The sequence below is a fragment of the Macaca mulatta genome, chromosome 8 (assembly GCF_049350105.2).
Source record: "Macaca mulatta isolate MMU2019108-1 chromosome 8, T2T-MMU8v2.0, whole genome shotgun sequence".
NCBI classification, from domain to species: domain Eukaryota; kingdom Metazoa; phylum Chordata; class Mammalia; order Primates; family Cercopithecidae; genus Macaca; species Macaca mulatta.
Genome location: NC_133413.1, coordinates 66,080,180 through 66,099,300, shown reverse-complemented (window position 1 = coordinate 66,099,300; position 19,121 = coordinate 66,080,180). Strand labels below are relative to the sequence as shown.

At 40.5% G+C, this 19,121-nt stretch overlaps 1 protein-coding gene and 1 pseudogene across 1 annotated transcript in view; one reads left to right on the top strand and one right to left on the bottom strand.

Moving 5' to 3' along the window:
- Window positions 1–1,790, top strand: part of LOC697539 (myotubularin-related protein 5-like) — a 31,978-nt pseudogene extending 30,188 nt beyond the window's left edge.
- XKR4 (XK related 4) overlaps window positions 1–19,121 on the bottom strand; it is a 412,555-nt gene that overhangs the window by 62,334 nt on the left and 331,100 nt on the right. The gene's annotated exons all lie outside the window — the stretch shown is intronic.

The window sequence follows — 19,121 nt, the reverse complement described above, 5'->3', positions numbered from 1 at the left end:
TCCAGACTGACTGCACCTTGAGGTAAGTGGGGGCAGTGTCGGGATTAGTGGGCGCAGCAGTGGGCTTGGTGCCAATGTGGGCACCTGGCTAGCTGGCAGAGACGTGCTGGCCCCACCCCAGGCCAACGGGTGCCCCCTGCCCCCCAACCAGGACTTCCTGTGGCTGCAGCGAGCAGCCCTCTACATCCTCGGGGACAAAGTCCAACTCAAGAGTGTGAGGCCAGATCCCCTGCAGCAGTGGGAGCTGGTGCCCACTGAGGTATTCCAGGAACGGCAGGTGAAGGCTAGCTTCAAGAAGCTGCTGAAGGCATGTGTCCCAGGCTGCTCTGCTGCTGAGCCCAGCCTAGCCTCCTTCCTGCCCTTGCTGGAGGACTGGAGTGGCTGATTCAGATCCACAAGCTGCTGCAGGTGTTGGTGCTGGTGGGGAGCTCCTGTACTCAAGCTCCTCCGTGCTGATGGGCCTGGAGGACGGCTGGGCCATCACCACGCAGGTGGTATCCTTGGTGCAGCTGCTGTCAGACCCCTACTACCGCATGCTGGAGGGGTTCTGCCTGCTGGTGGAGAAGGAGTGGCTGTCCTTCAGTCATCGTTTCAGCCACTGGAGGGACCACATTCTGGCTGGACAGAGCAGCAGCTTCACACCATCTTCCTGTAGTTCCTGGACTGCCTACACCAGGTCCACCTGCAGTTCCCCACTGAGTTTGAGTTCAGCCAGTTCTACCTCAAGTTCCTTGGCTACCACCATGTGTCTCGCTGTTTCCGGACCTTCCTGCTGGACCCTGACTATGAGCACATTGAGCTGGGGCTGCTGTAAGAGAAAGGGCAGCGCAGGAGCCAGCTGCCTTGCAGGTCTGTGTGTGGACCGGATGAGCAAGAGGACACCCATGTTCCACAATTACATGCATGCACCCGAGGACACAGAGGTCCTGCGGACCTACAGCAACGTGTCCAATCTGAAGGTGTAGGACTTCTACACTGAGGAGATGCTGGCCGAGGGCCCTCCCTATGACCAGAAACTGGCCCAGGGGCCCCCTGAGCCCCAAAGGAAGAATGGTCTGAGGGAGGCACTCCCCAGAGCAGGCGCAGTATGGTGTGGCCTGCTACCGCAGCTGCCTCGGAGCCCAGCCTGACGCCATCTCACGCCTGCTGGAGGAGCTGCAGAGGCTGGAGACAGAGCTGGGCTGACCTGCTGAGCGCTGGAAGGACACCTGGGAACGGATGAGGCTGCACAGTGCCTCGAAGCCCGGCCAGATGGACGTGGCACCCCTAGCTGCCTCCTAGCATCCCCTGCACCCCACCACCGCTGCTCGCTGGTTATGTACCAGCAGGAGGAACCCCTGGGCTCCACCCTGAGCCTCAGCCTGGAGAGGGACCAGAGAAGTGGCTCGACCGCATCTGGCTCCCACCAGGCTGCCCACTGCAGCACCAGCACCCTGTACAGCCAGTTCCAGACAGCTGAGAGTGAGAACAGGTCCTATGAGGGCACTCTGTACAAGAAGGAGGACTTCATGAAGCCTTGGAAGGCCCGCTGGTTCATGTTGGACAAGACCAAGCACGAGCTGCGCTACTACGGCCACCGTGTGGACACTGAGTGCAAGGGTGTCATGAACCTGGCGGAGGTGGAGGCTGTGGCGCCTGGCACGTCCACCATGGGCGCCCCTAAGAGCGTGGATGAGAAGGCCTTCTTTGACGTGAAGACAACACGTCTCGTTTACAACTTTTGTGCCCAGGACGTGCCCTCGGTCCAGCAGTGGGTGGACCGGATCCAGAGCCGCCTGTCGGAGGCCTGAGCCTTCCGGACTTGCCTGGCTGCTCTGCTTCCAGTCGTTACCGAAACACTAGGGGTGGGCAGGGCCGCCCTGGCCGTGTTTACAGCCCCGGCCCGGCCCTCGGCAGTATTGAGGCCCCGAGCCCCCAGCACTTGTGTGTACAGGCCCGGTCCCTGCCCCGCCCCGCCCCGCCCCGCCCCGCCCCTCCCCGCCCCGCCCCGCCCCTCCCCGCCCTGCCCGGCCGGCCCTAACTTATTTTGGCGTCACAGCTGAGCACCGTGCCGGGAGGTGGCCAAGGTACAGCCCACAATGGGCCTGTAAATAGCCCAGCCAGCCGGCTGCAGGCGAGTTGTTTCTAGAATCAGAGTCTATATAAAGAGAGAACTACCGCAAAATAAAATAAAATAAAATAAGAATAAATATCTCAATTTATCACCTTTCATCAATTTTCGACAATTTTGTCCAACTTTATATGTTATTATTTTTTTAACCTGAGAGGATTTGCTAATCTCTTAATACCACCATGGCTAAAAGTTCAAGTCATTTATTATTTATATAATAAGTCATAACATTGGATTTTAGGGCTACTGGAAGAGTTCAATGCTAAATGCTCTTTTGGGTATGTAAGGCCTCAATCACAGAGCCACAGGCAGTTGCTTATCCTTCCACTGACACTCTCTTTATTTTTCTTTATTTGTAGTAATTTTGTTTATTTGTATACATGGCTGTCTTGGTTGGTTCACCATGGTTCTTTACGATGCTAGGAATAGACATAATGCACAAAATGTGGCTTCTAGCTTCATCTCTGCTCTATGAAGCAAAGCTTCAGCCAACCAGGTTGACTACTGCATTTTAATTGATTATTGTTATGTAGGGCATGTGGGAGATCTTTAGTGGGAGAGATGAATAGTGGGCAGGAAACCAGAAAACCAAGGATTATAATAACCTTACTAAAAAGTAGAAATCCACTAAGAGAAAAATAAATAAAATGTGCTAGTTAGCAAACTCCACCTGCAGCCTCTTCCCCAAACCACATTTTCCTCACTGATTAAACCCATCTCACTTATGAGCTAGACATTACGCAGATGTGCAGATTTTGGCTTAATTAATCAAAATCCAGTAGCATGGGTTTGCCTGGATTCATTTTGATTGCAAAAATCCCTTCAATCAGTGACTTGTAAAAGAAATGTTCAGATTTTCAAGACTAAATTTTGTTTTTCACAAAACGTTTTTCATTTCATTGATTGGTACTTGTGCACACCGCATCTTGTTCTCTGGCTAGAAGTCCAGGTGTATGGGAAGAAGACGGCTTTATTGAGTCACTGTTTTCCAGAGCAGTGACTATTTTATGTGAATAAAATGAAGTTTAATAAATTGCCAGGCTTATGAATAGAAACTTATAAAGCAGAGAAGAGGAAATCGATTCCTGGCAACCTAAAAATATACCAAAGAAAGAAAGAAACTGCAAAATTGTACAAGCTTGGCTGTTCCCACTTTTGCTGTTCTTTTTAGCAAACTTGACAGGCAGTTTGCTTGCCAGCGAGCTTTGTAACTGGGGCTGACTCAATCTTGGGAGTGAGGGTGGGGGCTCGGTGTCATTCACTCGCCAACTGACATCGTATCAAAGTATTTGACAGGCACAATTTACTGTGAGAGGTTAATGTTACCTTTCTTTAAAATGAATAGTTTAATAAACCAAGGATCAAAACTGACTTAAAGAAGTCTCAAATTCCCCAGTCTCAGACTCCTAATTCTTCAGCTAGAAAGAAAAGGAGCTTATAGGCTGTCCCTTAAAATTCTACAGGTTAGAAAAGACAGTATTCTTAAAATGAAGTTATCAAGAAAAAATGTCTTGCCTGAATTTTATTGCAGTCTTTAACAGAACTGCTGGTGATTAGCGGTTTCTTTTCTGTGAAGGGAGGACTACAGGGCTTTTATATAGTAGTGGACAGATATCATTTCATGGTACTCCACAAACTTTTAATGAAAGAATAATGATAATAGTAGATAGTGATACTAACATAGCTGTACAGAACAGTGTAAAAGAATCAAAGGACTTGTTGAATGGAAACTTTACTTCCACCCCTGTTATTATGTGGGGTCTTCCCTTTCTTTCTTGGCCAACCTTTTTGAAAGGCTCGTCTGTGTGTGTTATCTTCCCTTTCTCCCCTCTCAGGTATAATAAGAGCCCTAGGGTCCATCTGCCGTCTGTGATCTCAACCTTGGAATGATGCATGGATTTGGCTCTCACTTTCTATCTAATTTATTAAGAAGTCATATCCTCTTTTCAGTCTTGCCACATAGAATGGTTCCTAATATTCTTTTGTGTTCACCTACCTTTTAATTATCAGCAATTCCTAGAGTTGGCTTTGATTCTTTCTCGGCTGACAGATCATAAAGGTCCTATCCAGATCACTGGATCATATAGGTCTAGATTTGTGTATTTTTACTCTTAGTTGCTTCATTCCTTTTTTTTCCCTCCCAATCAGGTAGGCTATACCATCATTTCAAAAAAATTGGGTGAAAGATAGGACTAAGTTACTTCTCTGGGGTGAATGAATTTTTCCCTATCCAATTTTTCTAAACAGAGGGATTGAGGTTTTTGACAATAAGCATACGGTTGAGGCAGGCACCATTGCTCTTCTGTAAGAGTTTGCTCTTTGAAGATTCACTGTCTTTCACTCTGTAAATGTCCATTGACCTAAGTGGTCGTTTCCTTGGATAATTGCAGAAATCTCTTTCAGAAGATACTGTCTGGCAAAAGTTTTGCTTGTCATTGAGTAGGTATTTGTCTGATGGTGAAAACATAAAGCCACTGTCCCCTAAACTTTATTGGGCAAGCTGGTCACAATGGAACTACTACTGATCCCCTCTTGAAATTGGTCACTTAGCCAGGTACAGTGGCTCACGCCTGTAATCTCAGCACTTTGGGAGGCCGAGGCGGGCAGATCTCCTGAGCTCAGGAGTTCGAGACCAGCCTGGGCAACATGGTGAAACCTCATCTCTACTAAAATACAACAACAAAAAAATTGGCCAGGCCTGGTGGTGTGTGCCTGTAATCCCAGCTACTGGGGAGGCTGAGGCAGGAGAATCACTTGAGCCCCGGAGATGGAGGTTGCAGTGAGCTGAGGTTGCACAACTACACTTCAGCTTGGGCTACAAAGTGAGATTCCACCTCAAAAAAAAAAAAGAAAAAGAAAAAAAAAAAAGAAAAGAAATCAGTCAGAAAGTTTTTGATTCATCTCCCAGTGCCAAAACCCTGGCAGAATGGCTGTGCCTACTGAGAGGTTGAGCCCCTGTTATGCACATTGTAACATGTGGATAAAAGTTCCAAGGTTAGTTAGCCTGCACTGGGCCAGGTACCTCCACGTGATGGTTGAGTTGAACTTTCAGCATAGCTTTTTTCTGCCTTCCTGGGAATAAAGCTATAGTTTCAGGGTGGGGGTTGAGCCAAGTATCGGGGTGGAGTGAGGCAGGAGGACGAAGTGCAGCAGCACAGAGGCTGCAGGTTGGGAATGGTAATCTCTCACTGGCTCAGTCCATCAGTCAGCCCTTCGGACAGAAATGGCTCAGAGCTCCAGACAGCCAAGGAGATTTTTCTTTGGAAGATTCTCAGAAGCATACAGTCGGAGGCCTTTTCTGTTAGATTTGGCTTATGCAGCTGGCATTGCTGACAGCATGGCAGCTGATCTAGCAAGGCTTGGTATTGAATACCTGTGTACATGAGTAACAATGCCTGAAATAACATTGTTGCTACTCTTACTGTGGTAACAGTTACTCTTACAATTGTTTTTCTCATTATCTCAAAGGCTTTTTGTGTGTGATGGAGAAGGGACAGATTGTATCTTCTGATTTGACTAGGGGCAATAGTGGCCAATCAGCAGGCTAAGTGGGAAGGATCCCACCCTAATCTCCCGCCCTAGATAGCACATGCTCTGAGGAACCACTTTTATCTTATCTGTTCATGGTTTAAAAACTTACCCTGCAGACATAATTTCAGGCCAGAAAGTTTAAACTCTGATTTCCAGGGCCTTTTCTCTTAGGGAGAAAATATTTTGCAAGTTTTCCTTAGTTCGGGAAAGCGCTCATATTAACGGGGCAGACATATTCATATAGTCACTTTATATAAAATTAAATACATATAAAATAATCAGAGTATAGTGCCCTTCTGTGATTCGCCTCTCCCACCCAACATTGTGTTTTAAACATTCATACATGTGGCCGGGCACGGTGGCTCACGCCTGTAATCCCAGCACTTTGGGAGGCAGAGGCAGGCAGATCACAAGGTCAGGAGATCGAGACCATCCTAGCTAACACAGTGAAACCCTGTCTCTACTAAAAATACAAAAAATTAGCTGTGTGTGGTGGTGGGTGCCTGTAGTCCCAGTTACTGGGGAGTCTGAGGCAGGAGAATGGCATGAACCTGGGAGGCGGAGCTTATAGTGAGCCGAGATCATGCCACTGCCCTCCAGCCTGGGCAACAGAGTGAGACTCCATCTCAAAAAAAAAAAAAAAAAAAAAAAGACAAAAAACCCCAAAAACCATTCATACATGTGAATATAGCTGTGGTTTATTCATTTTCATGGCAGTATAGGATTTCATGATATGACTATGTCACAATTGCTTTTTCCTTTTTATAGTCAATGGACATCTAGGTTGTTTTGCCATAATTACAGATAATGCTGCTATGAATCATCTTGTACTTATATAGTGATATGTATGTAAGAATTCTCTAGTGCATATGCATAAAAGTAGAATGGCTGAGTTTTGGGGCTGTGTATATTAAACTTTAATGGATGATGCCAAATTATTTTCTAAAGTGATAGTACATAAAATACATACAGTAACATACATTCCCATTAGCAGTACACAAGAGTTCCTGTCACTCCTCATACTAATCAACACTCGGCATTGTGCAACTTTTAAATTTTCAACTTGCTGAAAATGATTTTGATATATATTTCTATGGTTGCTAAAATGTTTGAGGACATTTTTGCAAAGTTTATTAGTTATTTGTATTTCCTCTTCTGTGAAATGCCCAAATCATTTGCCTTTTTAGTTGATTATTAAAACTTCTTTACATAAACTTCTTTACATATTCTGGATACTAATCCTTTGCCAATTATATTTCCTGGAAATATCTACTGTTTATCTACTTCTCTTTCCCATTTTGTGAAGTCTTTTGATGAAAGAAAAAGTACTCATTTTTAATGTAGTTGAATTTATTAATAACTCTCTGTATGCTTTTCATTTTCTGTAATTTTAAGAGAAATTAATCCGTATCCTGAGTTCATTTCCTATACTTTCTCCTAATGGTTTTATTTTGCTTTTCATATTTTATTTCTTCATTCATCTGAAATTACTTTTATTTTGTGCTATGAGGCAGGAGTCCTTTTTTTTTGGAGACAGTCTGGCTCTGTTGCCCAGGTTGGAGTAGAGTGGTGCCATCTCAGCTCACTGCAACCTCCACCTCCCAGGTTCAAGCGATTCTTGTGCCTCAGTCTCCCGAGTAGCTGGGACTACAGGTGCGTGCCATTATGCCTGGATAATTTTCGTATTTTTGGTAGAGACAGGGTTTTGCCATGTTGGCCAAGTTGGTCTCAAATTCCTGAGCTCAAGGCATCTACCCTCCTCGGCTTCCCAAAGTGTTGGAATTACAGGCATGAGCCCCTGTGCCAGGCCCATTTTGATTTTTTTTTTTTTTTTTTTTTTTTTTTGAGACGGAGTCTCGCTCTGTCACCCAGGCTGGAGTGTGGTGGCCGGATCTCAGCTCACTGCAAGCTCCGCCTCCCGGGTTCACGCCATTCTCCTGCCTCAGCCTCCTGAGTAGCTGGGACTACAGGCGCCTGCCACCTCGCCCGGCTAGTTTTTTTTTTTTTTTTTTTTTTTTGTATTTTTTAGTAGAGACGGGGTTTCACCGTGTTAGCCAGGATGGTCTCGATCTCCTGACCTCGTGATCCACCCGTCTCGGCCTCCCAAAATGCTGGGATTACAGGCTTGAGCCACCGCGCCCGGCCTTGATTTTTAATATACATATATTTAGTCCTCAAATCACAAAGGATTCTTCATTCTCGTGGATATGAAGTACCAATTCTGTCATACATTAAGTATTCATATATGCACGGGTCCATTCCTTGGCTGTTTTATTTCATTAATCCCTTCCTGTATACTTACTGCATTGCTTCATCATTTTAGTTACTAGAATTTTATATTAGTCTTCATGCCTGGCTGTGTCTTGACTATTCTTGAGTGTTCTATATAAATTTCAGAGCTAGCTAGTTATATATACAGAACCCAGTAGGAAGTTTGATTAGAATTATATAATACCTATTTACCACCATGAAGATAAGTAACATCTTCACGATATAGTCTTTTCACATGTATTTCTCTCCACTTATTATGTCTTCTAATGTTTCTGATTAAATTCTTAATTTTTAGATAAAACTCCTACACATCTTTTAGATCTGTTTTGAGATATGATACATTTTTTGCTACTTTGGATATATTATTTCTTTTTGAGAACTTCATTGTCTATTATTTCTGGTGGGAAATATAATTGAATTTTGCATGTTGCACTTGTATTCATCAATTTAATGAACTATGAATAACTAATATTTTCCCCTAGACTTTCTGTTTTATTTTATCTTATTTTATTTTATTTTTTGAGATGGAGTCTCGCTCTGTCACCAGGCTGGAGTGCAGTGGCACAATCTCGGCTCACTGAAACCTCCACCTCCCGGGTTCAAGTGATTCCCCTGCTTCAGCCTCCTGAGTAGCTGGGACTACAGGCACACGCCACCATGCCTGCCTAATTTTTTTGTATTTTAGTAGAGACGGAGTTTCACCTTGTTGGCCAGGATGGTCTTGATCTCCTGACCTCGTGATCCGTCTGCCTCTGCCTCCCAAAGTTCTGGGCTTACAGGTGTGAGCCACTGCTCCTGGCCTTCTATTTTTTTTTTTTTTTTTTTAATGTAACTGATTATAAATCTTCAAACAAACAGTATTGTTTCTTCCTAATCCCTATGTTTCTTCCTGTTAAGGATTTTTTAAACAACCTCAATCATTGAACAGGACCTTTGTTGTGGAATTAAAAAAAAAAATCACTCATGGTTGTTGAAATTTATCAGAAGTTTTTCTGCATCTATTGAGATGTGCCTCCATTAATTTGTTAATGTGGTATATTATATAGTAATATGTATTCAAATGTATTAATCTGATACTGGCCTTTGGCTCTTATTATACACTGCAGTATTCAGTTTATTAATATTTATTTATAATTTCTGTGTCCATGTTCATAAGAAACGTGTCCTGTAATTTTTTTCTCAGAATTCCTTTGCTATTTTATATGTCAGTGTTATACTAGCATGATAAATTAGTTGTGTAGTATTCACTTTCTTACCTATAGTTTGTTAAAGATTATAGAATTCACTTGTAAAACCAAATGAGACTGATGTCTCTTTAGAAAGATTTGAATGTAGTGATTAATGTTCTTGTGATTATGGAACATTTAGACTTTCCATTCCCCTTTTTTTATTGAGATATATTTTATTTACCATTAAATTCACCTATTTAAAGTGTACAATTCAGTGTTGTCCAACCATTCCCCCATCTAATTCCAGAACGTTTTCATCACCCCCCTTTCCCCGTACCAAAAAACCCCACACATTTCTATTAGCAGCCACTCCCCATGCCTCTTTCTCTCCAGCCCGTTGCAACCACTAATCTACCTTCTGTGTCTTGGATTTTCCTATTCTGGACAATTCATATAAATGGAATCATATAACATTTGCTATTTTGTGTCTGGTTTCTTTCACTTAGCATGATATTTTCATGGTTTATTCATGTAGCATTTATCAGTACTTCATTCCTTTCTAAGGCTAAGTAATATTTTGTTGCATGGCTATACTATGTTTGATTCATTCACTCATCAATCTACAGATGCTTGGATCTTTTCTATTTTTGGCTGTTATAAGTAATGCACTTTAATGTACCAATTTTCTGAAATGTGTATGTTCAAATCTCTTGGGCATATATCTAGGAATGGGACTGCTGCTGGCTCATGTGGTGCCTCTGTGTTTAACTTTTTGACGAACTGTGTTTCAAACTGCATTCCAAAATGGCTGTACCAGGTGACACTCCCAGCATTAATATTTGATGGTTCCAATGTGTTCACATCCTTCTCAACACTTGTTAGTGTCTTTTTGGTCTTGGCCATCCTACTGAGTATAAAGTGGTATTTATTTCTTTTTGAATCAGCTTTTGTAATATGTATCTTTCCAGAACTTTGTCCAATTCAACCAAGTTTTCAAATTTTTAGGCAGAAAATTATTAGTAATATCTTTTCTTCAGCAAATATATTAATGCCCCTTTTTATTTCTTTTTAAAATTTGTGCTTTCCTGTTAAATTTTTGATCATCATTGTTAGGTATTTGTCGATTTGTTATTATTTTCAAAGAAAAAAATTTTGTTAATCTTTTGTATTGTGTTTTTCTATTTTACTTATTTCTGTTTTCATAATTATAATCTCTTTTTTAAAAAAATTTTTTTGGGCTTACTATTTTCTATTTTAACTTCCTAATTTGATACCAAACTCACTAACTTTGAGTCTTTCTTCTTTTTCCAACATATTATTTTTAAACTTATAATTTTCTTTTAAACACTGTTTTAGCAGTGTTTAGTTACTCATAAGTAATACTTACTCATAAGTAATAATATATAATGCTTTTATTATTATTTCACCCAAATTATTTTTCAAGTTACATTATGCTCTATACTTCAATTCGTGGTTTCTGTTTGTGTTGAGAATTCTACCTTTTAACTGACCAACCCTCTTGCTTTCTGCTCTTCTAGTCATCGTTATATATTTTTTAATTAATTTATAACATCAGAATGTTGTAGTCAAAGAAATGTATCGTGTGAAACCAACTCTGAAATATATTGAGACTTGGTTTAGGGTCCAGAATTTGGTTTGTTGTCATAAATGATCCATGCCCTACTCTAGAATAACATGTATTATCAAGTCGAGTGCAATGCTCCCCATGTGCCCATTATTAGATCAAGCTTAAAAAATGCATTTTTAAAATATTCTACATACTTCCTCATTTTTGTCGACTTAATCTATTATTTACTGAGAGCTGTGTTAAAATCTGTCAATTTCTCCTTACATTTCTGAAAATCTTTGCCTTTTATATTTTGTTGGTATATTATTGTCTACAAGTTTAGAACTATTGTATTTTCCTGGTGATTTATTTATTTTTCATTGTAATTACCTTCTATCACTGGCAATGTGCTGTACTTTATTTTTTATGTTTTTTCTTTTTTTTAATTATACTTTAAGTTTTAGGGTACATGTGCACAACGTGCAAGTTTGTTACATATGTATACATGTGCCATGTTGGTGTGCTGTACCCAATAACTCGTCATTTATATTAGGTATATCTCCTAATGCTATCCCTCCTCCCTCCTCCCCACAATAGGACCCAGTGTGTGATGATCCCCTTCCTGTGTCCAGGTGATCTCATTGTTCAATTCCCACCTATGAGTGAGAACATTCAGTATTTGGTTTTCTGTTCTTGCAACAGTTTGCTGAGATGATGGTTTCCAGCTGCATCCATGTCCCTACAAAGGACATGAACTTATCCTTTTTTATGGCTGCATAGTATTCCATGGTGCATATGTGCCACATTTTCTTAATCCAGTCTGTCACTGATGGACATTTGGGTTGATTCCAAGACTTTGCTATTGTGAATAGTGCCACAATAAACATACATGTATATGTGTCTTTATAGCAGCATGACTTATAATCCTTTTGGTATGTCCCCAGTAATGGGATGGCTGGGTCATTTATGTTTTTTGTTGAGACAGGGTCTCACTCTGTCACCCAGGCTGGAGTGCAGTAGTCCAATCACAGGTCACTGCAGCCTCGACCTCCCAAGCTTAAGTGATCCTCCCACCTCAGCTTCCAGAGTAGCTAGGACTACAGGAATGCATCACCATGCCTGGCTAACTTTAAACTTTTTTTTTTTTTGGTAGAGATGAGGTCTCATTGCGTTGCCCAGGCTGGTATCAAGCTCCCGGGCTCAAGCAATCTTCCTGCCACAGCCTTCCAAAGAATTGGGATTACAGGCATGAGTCAACGTGACCAGCTATGTTGTATTGACAGCTTCTATTTATTCCTGACACTAGAATAATCACACCAGCTATCTTTTTTTAATCATATTTTTACCTTTTAGTCTTTTTGAATCCTTATGTTTTAGGAGTATTATTATTGTTATCACAGATGTAGAAAGAGTCTAATTGCTTTCATGTTTTAATTGTGATTACAGTTCCTTTACAATCATTGTTATTTTCAATATACTTATATATAATTTATGTTTTATATTTGCCCACTCTTTTGGGCTCTTGTTTTCTGCTCTTCTTATCATCATTTTGATTGATTAATATATCCTTCATTCCATTTTTCTTGCTGCTAGTTTGGAAGTTACACACTCTATTTGTATTCTTTTAGAGATTATCTTAGAAATTTTAATGTGCATATTTAACCTAAGGTCTAAATCAGAATATTTGCCCACCTCCCAAATAATTCCCACATCATAACTCCTTTTAAGTCTGATGATTCTATCCAGATTAATGTGCTATTATTTTTGGAGGAATTTATATCTATCTTAAATTCTAACTCCCCCTAAATTAGACTTTTAAAAATTGTTTTAATACCACTACTGTTTGCTTAGATTTACCTACACAGTAATCTTCTCTTATCCCTGCCCTCACTGAATTCCTTCTTGTATCTTCTACCTTTTTAATAGAATCATTCTACCTGGAGTTCAACATATTTTATGTTTCTTTAGTAAAGATCTGTTAATACTAAATTTTCTGTTCTGTTTTATGAAAATATATTTCACTCTTGTAACTAAAACATACTTTTTTTCTGGATACACACTTCTAGGCTGAGAGTTTTTTTAAATCCCTCCATACTTTGAAGATACTACTTTGACATCATCTAACTTCCATTTCTGTTCTTGAGATCCTAGCTGTTAGTAACAAAACTCATTTCTTTGTAAAAATCTGTCTTCGTCCTTCTCTGCACCCTATAGCTCCTTATATTCCTCTATTTATCTTTGTTTTTTTTTGGTGTCCTGCAGCTTCATGCTGTTGTGTATACTTAAGAATTCACTTCCATTTATTCTTGTTAAGATTAATTAGGCTTCTTGAATATGAAGATAGACATCTTTAATCAACTCTAAAAAACTCTTTGCTATTACCTTTTCAAATATAGCCTATCTCTAATTTCCTTTATTTTATTTTTCTGGAAGTACAATTAAATATATGTTAACCCTTTTTACTCTATATCATCTATGTATTTTAACATTAAAAAAATTTATATGTCTTTGTCTCTTTGTGTTGCATTTCTTCAGATTTCTCTTCCACTTTACCTATTACTTCTTTGGCTATATCTAATCTGCTGTCTGATCTACACAAGCAGATTTTATTTTAGTTTTTCAATGTTTTGCTTTCAAAAATTGTATTTGTTCCTACTCTACCTGATTGTCTCTTATTCCTGAACCATGCTTTCACTTCTTTGAAAATATTTAAAATACTTATTTTATATTTGAATCTAATAGATTCAGTATCTGCTGACTTTGCCAATCTGTTGCTGAGGTCTTTTGCCTCTCACTCATGGTGGTCTGTTCCCTTACGTGTTTAGAGAATTTTGATTGGGAGGGAGCTCATGTTCTTTGGGACTTTATACACGAGCATTATTTGAGGCATGGATTTAATGTGCATTTTTCAGAGAGTATTTGTTTGTTTCTGACTGGTGCTTGGGGATAAAAATCAACCCATGGTACATTCAATTACATTTTTAGCTCGAGGATTCTAAGGTCACACAAGTAATGTGAATTTAAGGCACATGTCCATGTCAGAGTGAGCAGGTAGTTGGAAATTCTCACAAGAAACATTTTAATCTTATCTACTTCTCTACTCAGAGTCAAGGCTGAATCACGCAAGGTCCCTGTGCAAGACTATTTCCTTCGTTTCCCACCCCTCACCCCCATCCTAGTTTTCCCACACTTTGAGGTTCTGGCTTTATGTGGATATTTCAGATTGGTGTCCTGCACTACTTGGGCTCATTAAAACTCAGTTTCTCTGTCAATAGAAATGAGCAGATGCTCTCCGAGTAAAAGCTAGCGTCATACTTGTTGCTCTGGATAATGCTTTCCTGTTGTTTATAGCCTCTCTTGTCCTTATATTCCTGCCAACTCAGCTATGTCTCAATATTTTAAGATATATTTTATATAATGTTTTATGAGTTTTTATACCAGAGGGTTTTCTTTCTTTATATAATAAGCCATATTGTCAGGCATAGAAGATCACCAATTTCTTCTTTAAATTGACTTAGGCAGGCTCATTTCTTGGCATCTTCTTTTATAAGTCTCTCTCTCTCTCTTTTTTTTTTTTTCCGAGATGGAGTCTTGCTCTGTCACCCAGGCTGGAGTGCAGTGGCACACTCTTGGCTCACTGCTACCTCCACCTCCCAGGTTGAGCAATTCTGCCTCAGCCTCCTGAGTAGCTGGGATTACAGGTGCCCACCTCCACGCCTGGCTAATTTTTGTATTTTTTTTAGTAGATACAGGGTTTCACCATGTTGGCCAGGCTGGTTTCGAACTCGTGACCTTGTGATCTGCCCGCCTCAGCTTCCCAAAGTCCTGGGATTACAGGCATGAGCCACTGCAATCCTCTCTTTGTGTTTTGCCTCTTATTTACATATTTTGGTAACCTTCAGGCCAGGAAGAAGACTACTGTGAGTCATTATCCCTGAGCATGCAAGGCTATTTCAGTGCATTGCTCTATGTGTTCCCCTTTGAATTGAATTGGGACTTAGTTAACTTTCTTAAATCTGGTAACATGTCTCTAGAGCCCTGCTCACTGAGTCATTCTCAAGCCACCTTCTCTTGTTCTTGCAGGGACTCTGGCTATTACATCTTCTTTCATGATTGCATCCAGAACCTTTTCAGTTTTAATCTATTCTTCTTGTTTCTGCCTGTTCCTAGTTTCTTTCCTCCTCCTTCCTCCTTCTGCTCCTCCTCCTCCTCCTCCTTCTTCTTCTTCTTCTTTTTTGTTTGTTTGTTTGTTTTTTTGTTTGGAGGACCTGCAGAGACCCTACCTCCCTTGAAAGGTTGCAGCTGCAGTCTCACCCAGTTCCCTAGTTTCTTTAAAAGATGGCCATGATTCCTTACACTGCTGCTTTGTCTGCTTATTGAAACTCACTCAATGTTTCCTTTTAGAAATTTCTTATTCTTGTGTTCACATATCTGAATCACCATTGCCAGTCTGTAAGCCACATGCAAAACAAGAACGGTCTGATTTCAGAGCTCATGTCTGTACCAATATGCAACACTGCCTCCCAATAAGTAAAACTACGTATGTAGAGTAACTAGCACTGTGCAGGTTATACAGTTAGCACTCAACGAGTGTTTGCTGTATCTTCTTATATCATTTATGCTCTCAGATCCATATGATTTTTGGGGAACTGGTGGGGTTTTTAACCACAAGACTCTAACACTGACCATGTAGGTAGCTAGGAACATAATTAGAATGAGGGAAGCTTTGGACTCATGTTATAAACCCTTGAGAGTAGGTCAGAATCCCTGGACTGTCAGTTATATCTCTACTTAACCCTGATTCAAACATCACATGTAAACTTCTAAGTCTGATTTCAGGTAGAAACCTCCTTCTTTAATATTGGAAATTGAGGCTGGGCACAGTGGCTCACGCCTGTAATCCCAGCATTTTGAGGACAAGGAGGGTAGATCGCTTGAGGACAGGAGTTCATTCAAGACCAGCCTTGCCAACATGGTGAAAAATAAAAATAAATATAAAAAGAATAAAATAAAAAAGATAAAAAAGAAAATCGAATAAGCTGTTTGCTAAAGTCATCTCTTGATTCAGTTTGGACATGAGATTATCAATACTTTTATGCACAACTTACTTCCTTAACAAAAACATTTAAAAATTAGTTTACAATGAATAACACATATTCAATCTCTGTGTTGTATTCTGAACAGGAACAGCAAATCCCCTATCTTTTATAAAATAGATTTCCTTGTTCAGAAAACTCAATAGGGCAGAAATAACAATGGAAGTAATAAAACATGCTGTGCGTATACATGTGTGTCTGAGAGCCCCCTGAGAATGTACAGACTCTGGGCTCAGGGAACCAGCTACTGGGCCCTCTGTGTATTTGGGTCAATCAACTCTTGAAGCTCAAAAGATCCATAATGATGATCAAGTCCAACACCTTGGCTTTGAGAAGGGGAAGTGGAGGCTCCAAGAAGAGAAGTGATTTGCGAGATGGTCGCCCCTGAATCCTGTGCCTGGTGCCAGCGAGGCTGTCCTTTCACAGAGACATGACACCGAGCTATTTCTGATGACATGTACTTCACAATAAATTGTCAATCTGTGAGGTTGGAGGTCAAAAGCCCATAGGAAGAAAAGTCCTTTTTGAGTTATAAGAAAAAGCATGGCCCAAGGAAGTCAAAATGTTTTTCTGAAGTAATGGAAAAAGACTTCTGAGGTCAAACCTGAACATGTCTCAGGAATTTTCCAGGATAAACTTTAACTTTTGTGCAACACATTTCTCATTTGGTTGTGGTAAATATAGGCATCTGATCAGGGACTTGTCAAATACTTTTATTTTTAAATTCCTCTTTCCTTAAAAGCACATCTGCAGACTATTCTTAGCAGAGATGTAACATCAATGACTCACTTCTCAATTGACTGTGGTAATGAAGGACTCTCAAGGGTTAAATTTTGGTTGGCTAAATATTGTCATTGCAAAGAGAATCACTTTAAAGCACATAGGCATTTGTGGGAATCGAGAACCTGTTAATTAGTCTTAATAAGAAAAATGTTCCTCATTGAATGTATTACATGGCTCACTTTGAAACCCTATCATAAGATGGCTTGTACATTAAAGATTAACATTGAGAGAGAACAGAGTTCCATACTCAGGAAAAATGGTGTGCTTAATAAATATGTAGCATTTGAAAAAAAATACGCTGTATTTAAAGGTGATTTGCAACAGGGCAGCTCATTTGGTGCAGCTCAATGTGCAGAAAATGTTGCAGGGCATATGTCTTTCTGTCTTCAGATGGAACACTAGCAGTCTTTTGAAGATCCTGTGGAGGGTTTCGGGGCAGCTAACTTATATCTGAGTATATCTTTTGATTAGATTGAAAAGTTACTGTAAACCTAACACCTTGAGAAGCCCAGGAAGGAGGATCGCTTGAGCCCAGGAGTTCGAGATCAGCCTGGGCAACATGGCAAGACCTAATCGCAATAAAAATATTTAAAAAATTAGTCAGGTGTGGTGGCATATGCCTGGGTTCCCAGCTATTCAGGAGGCTGGGGCAGGGGCATTGCTTGAGCCTGGGAGGTTGAGGCTGCAGTTAGCTGTGTTCATGCCACTGCACTCTTTCTTGACAGAAAGAGCGAGACCACATCTCAAAATTAAAAAAAAAAAAAAAAAAGGGAGATTGCCTATTAGGTCTAGCTGTAGGCAAAGCTATAAAATGGGCGAAATTGGCCACCACTGCAGTCATATGCTGGAGCCCTAATGCTGATCTTTGCCCTGCCCTTAGGGTACGCACAGGGTCTGAGAAATGCCCTAAACTTCAAACTTGTCTCCTTTCCTCCCCCTCATGGATGTTTTCCTTCACTGTACTCAATTCTAAGGGAGGAGACTACTCCTTTGGTCTAGGGCACAATGGACAATAATGAGCAACAATTCAAATTAATCCTAGTAAATGTATCATCAAGCTAAAATATTAGCCCTGTAAGCCGACTGAATGTTTTAACCTGGACAAAATGCATGCAGTTTTGGAAAGCCCAAGCAGCTGACACAAAAGCTGGATTGGTGCACACTCTGGTAGACAGGTGGGGACATGTTTTGACCAGCCAAGACCTCTGTTCCCATTGTATGTATATGAGTGGCCCTGTTTCCAAAAACGTGAACATTTCTTAGACTTTCAGAAGGGACTGCAAGCATGCTAGCATGCTTGTGTGTGTAGTGAACTCCATACCCAAGCATGGTTGATTTTTGTGGAGTAAGAAGTTGTATGATGGGTTGCAGGGTGAACCCCACATGGCACAGCAGGGAAGGGAGAGCTGGCCATGTGTGCCCCTGTGTAGCCTTTCAAGACAGACAAGGACAGCTCTGGGGCAATCAGCAGGCACAGTGTAACTGTGTGAAGGAGCTCTGAAGTAAATTGTTCGTCCGCTAAACAATTAAAAGGCAGCAAAGTTGAAACACAGTGGTATTAATCTTCAGCACACTGAGTGGGTGGAAATCCCATTACCATTAACAGATTTACTCACAGAAGTCCAACATATCCACAGGAGACTCTGTTTGCAAACATTGTATGATGAATAATAATGATAAAACTAAAATCTCAGGACTGTTTATTCTGTGCATGTTAATGAGGTGTAGCTTTTGTCTCCATATCCCCAATCCCATGATGGACTCTCATTTTCAATCTGGCTTGTATTCTGTGATTGGATTTTATCCAATTAACTAATATCTAAACAGTCTTGATTGCCATTTGTGCATACACACACACACACACACACACACACACACACACATATGATAGGTATCAAGTAAGAACAATCAAGATGACGGTTTTCAAACCCATATTAAATTTTTACATAAAATATTTTCAATGTTGGATTTAATTCTTTTTGGTAACACTAATTCAAGTCTACAAAAAAGGCTAAACTACAAAGGCTCCCTTCGTAGCTGATTCAATTAGGTTACAAGTTTTAGAGAACAGAGAGAAAATATGCTGTAGATTTACATTCTGGGTCATTGTTAATTTTCTCTAATGTCTATGTAAGTGGCCATAATCCTCATTTTACATATGTACTTATTTTTTAGTAAGTAAACTTTTAAAGATAAAGAGTGAAGCACTTTTTTCTTGGACTTGATTTTTCTCTTGTGATAGCTTATTTATTTATTTATTTATTTATTTATTTATTTATTTATTTATTTTGAGACAGGGTCTTGTTCTGAAGCTCAGGCTGGAGTGCAGTCGTGTGATCATGACTCACTGCAATCTTGGCTTGTCTTCTTGGCTGTGAAGTAATCCTTCCACTTCAGCCTCCTGAGTAGCTGGGACTACAAGCGTGTGCTATCATGCCCGGCTAATGCTTTTTATTTTATTTTTTTATAGAGATGGGATCTCCCTATGTTGTCCAGCCTGGTCTCAAACTCCTAGGCTCAAGCAATCCTCCCACCTCGGCTTCTCTAAGTGCTGGGATTACAGGCAAAGAACTAGATTCTTGCTCTGCATCCCT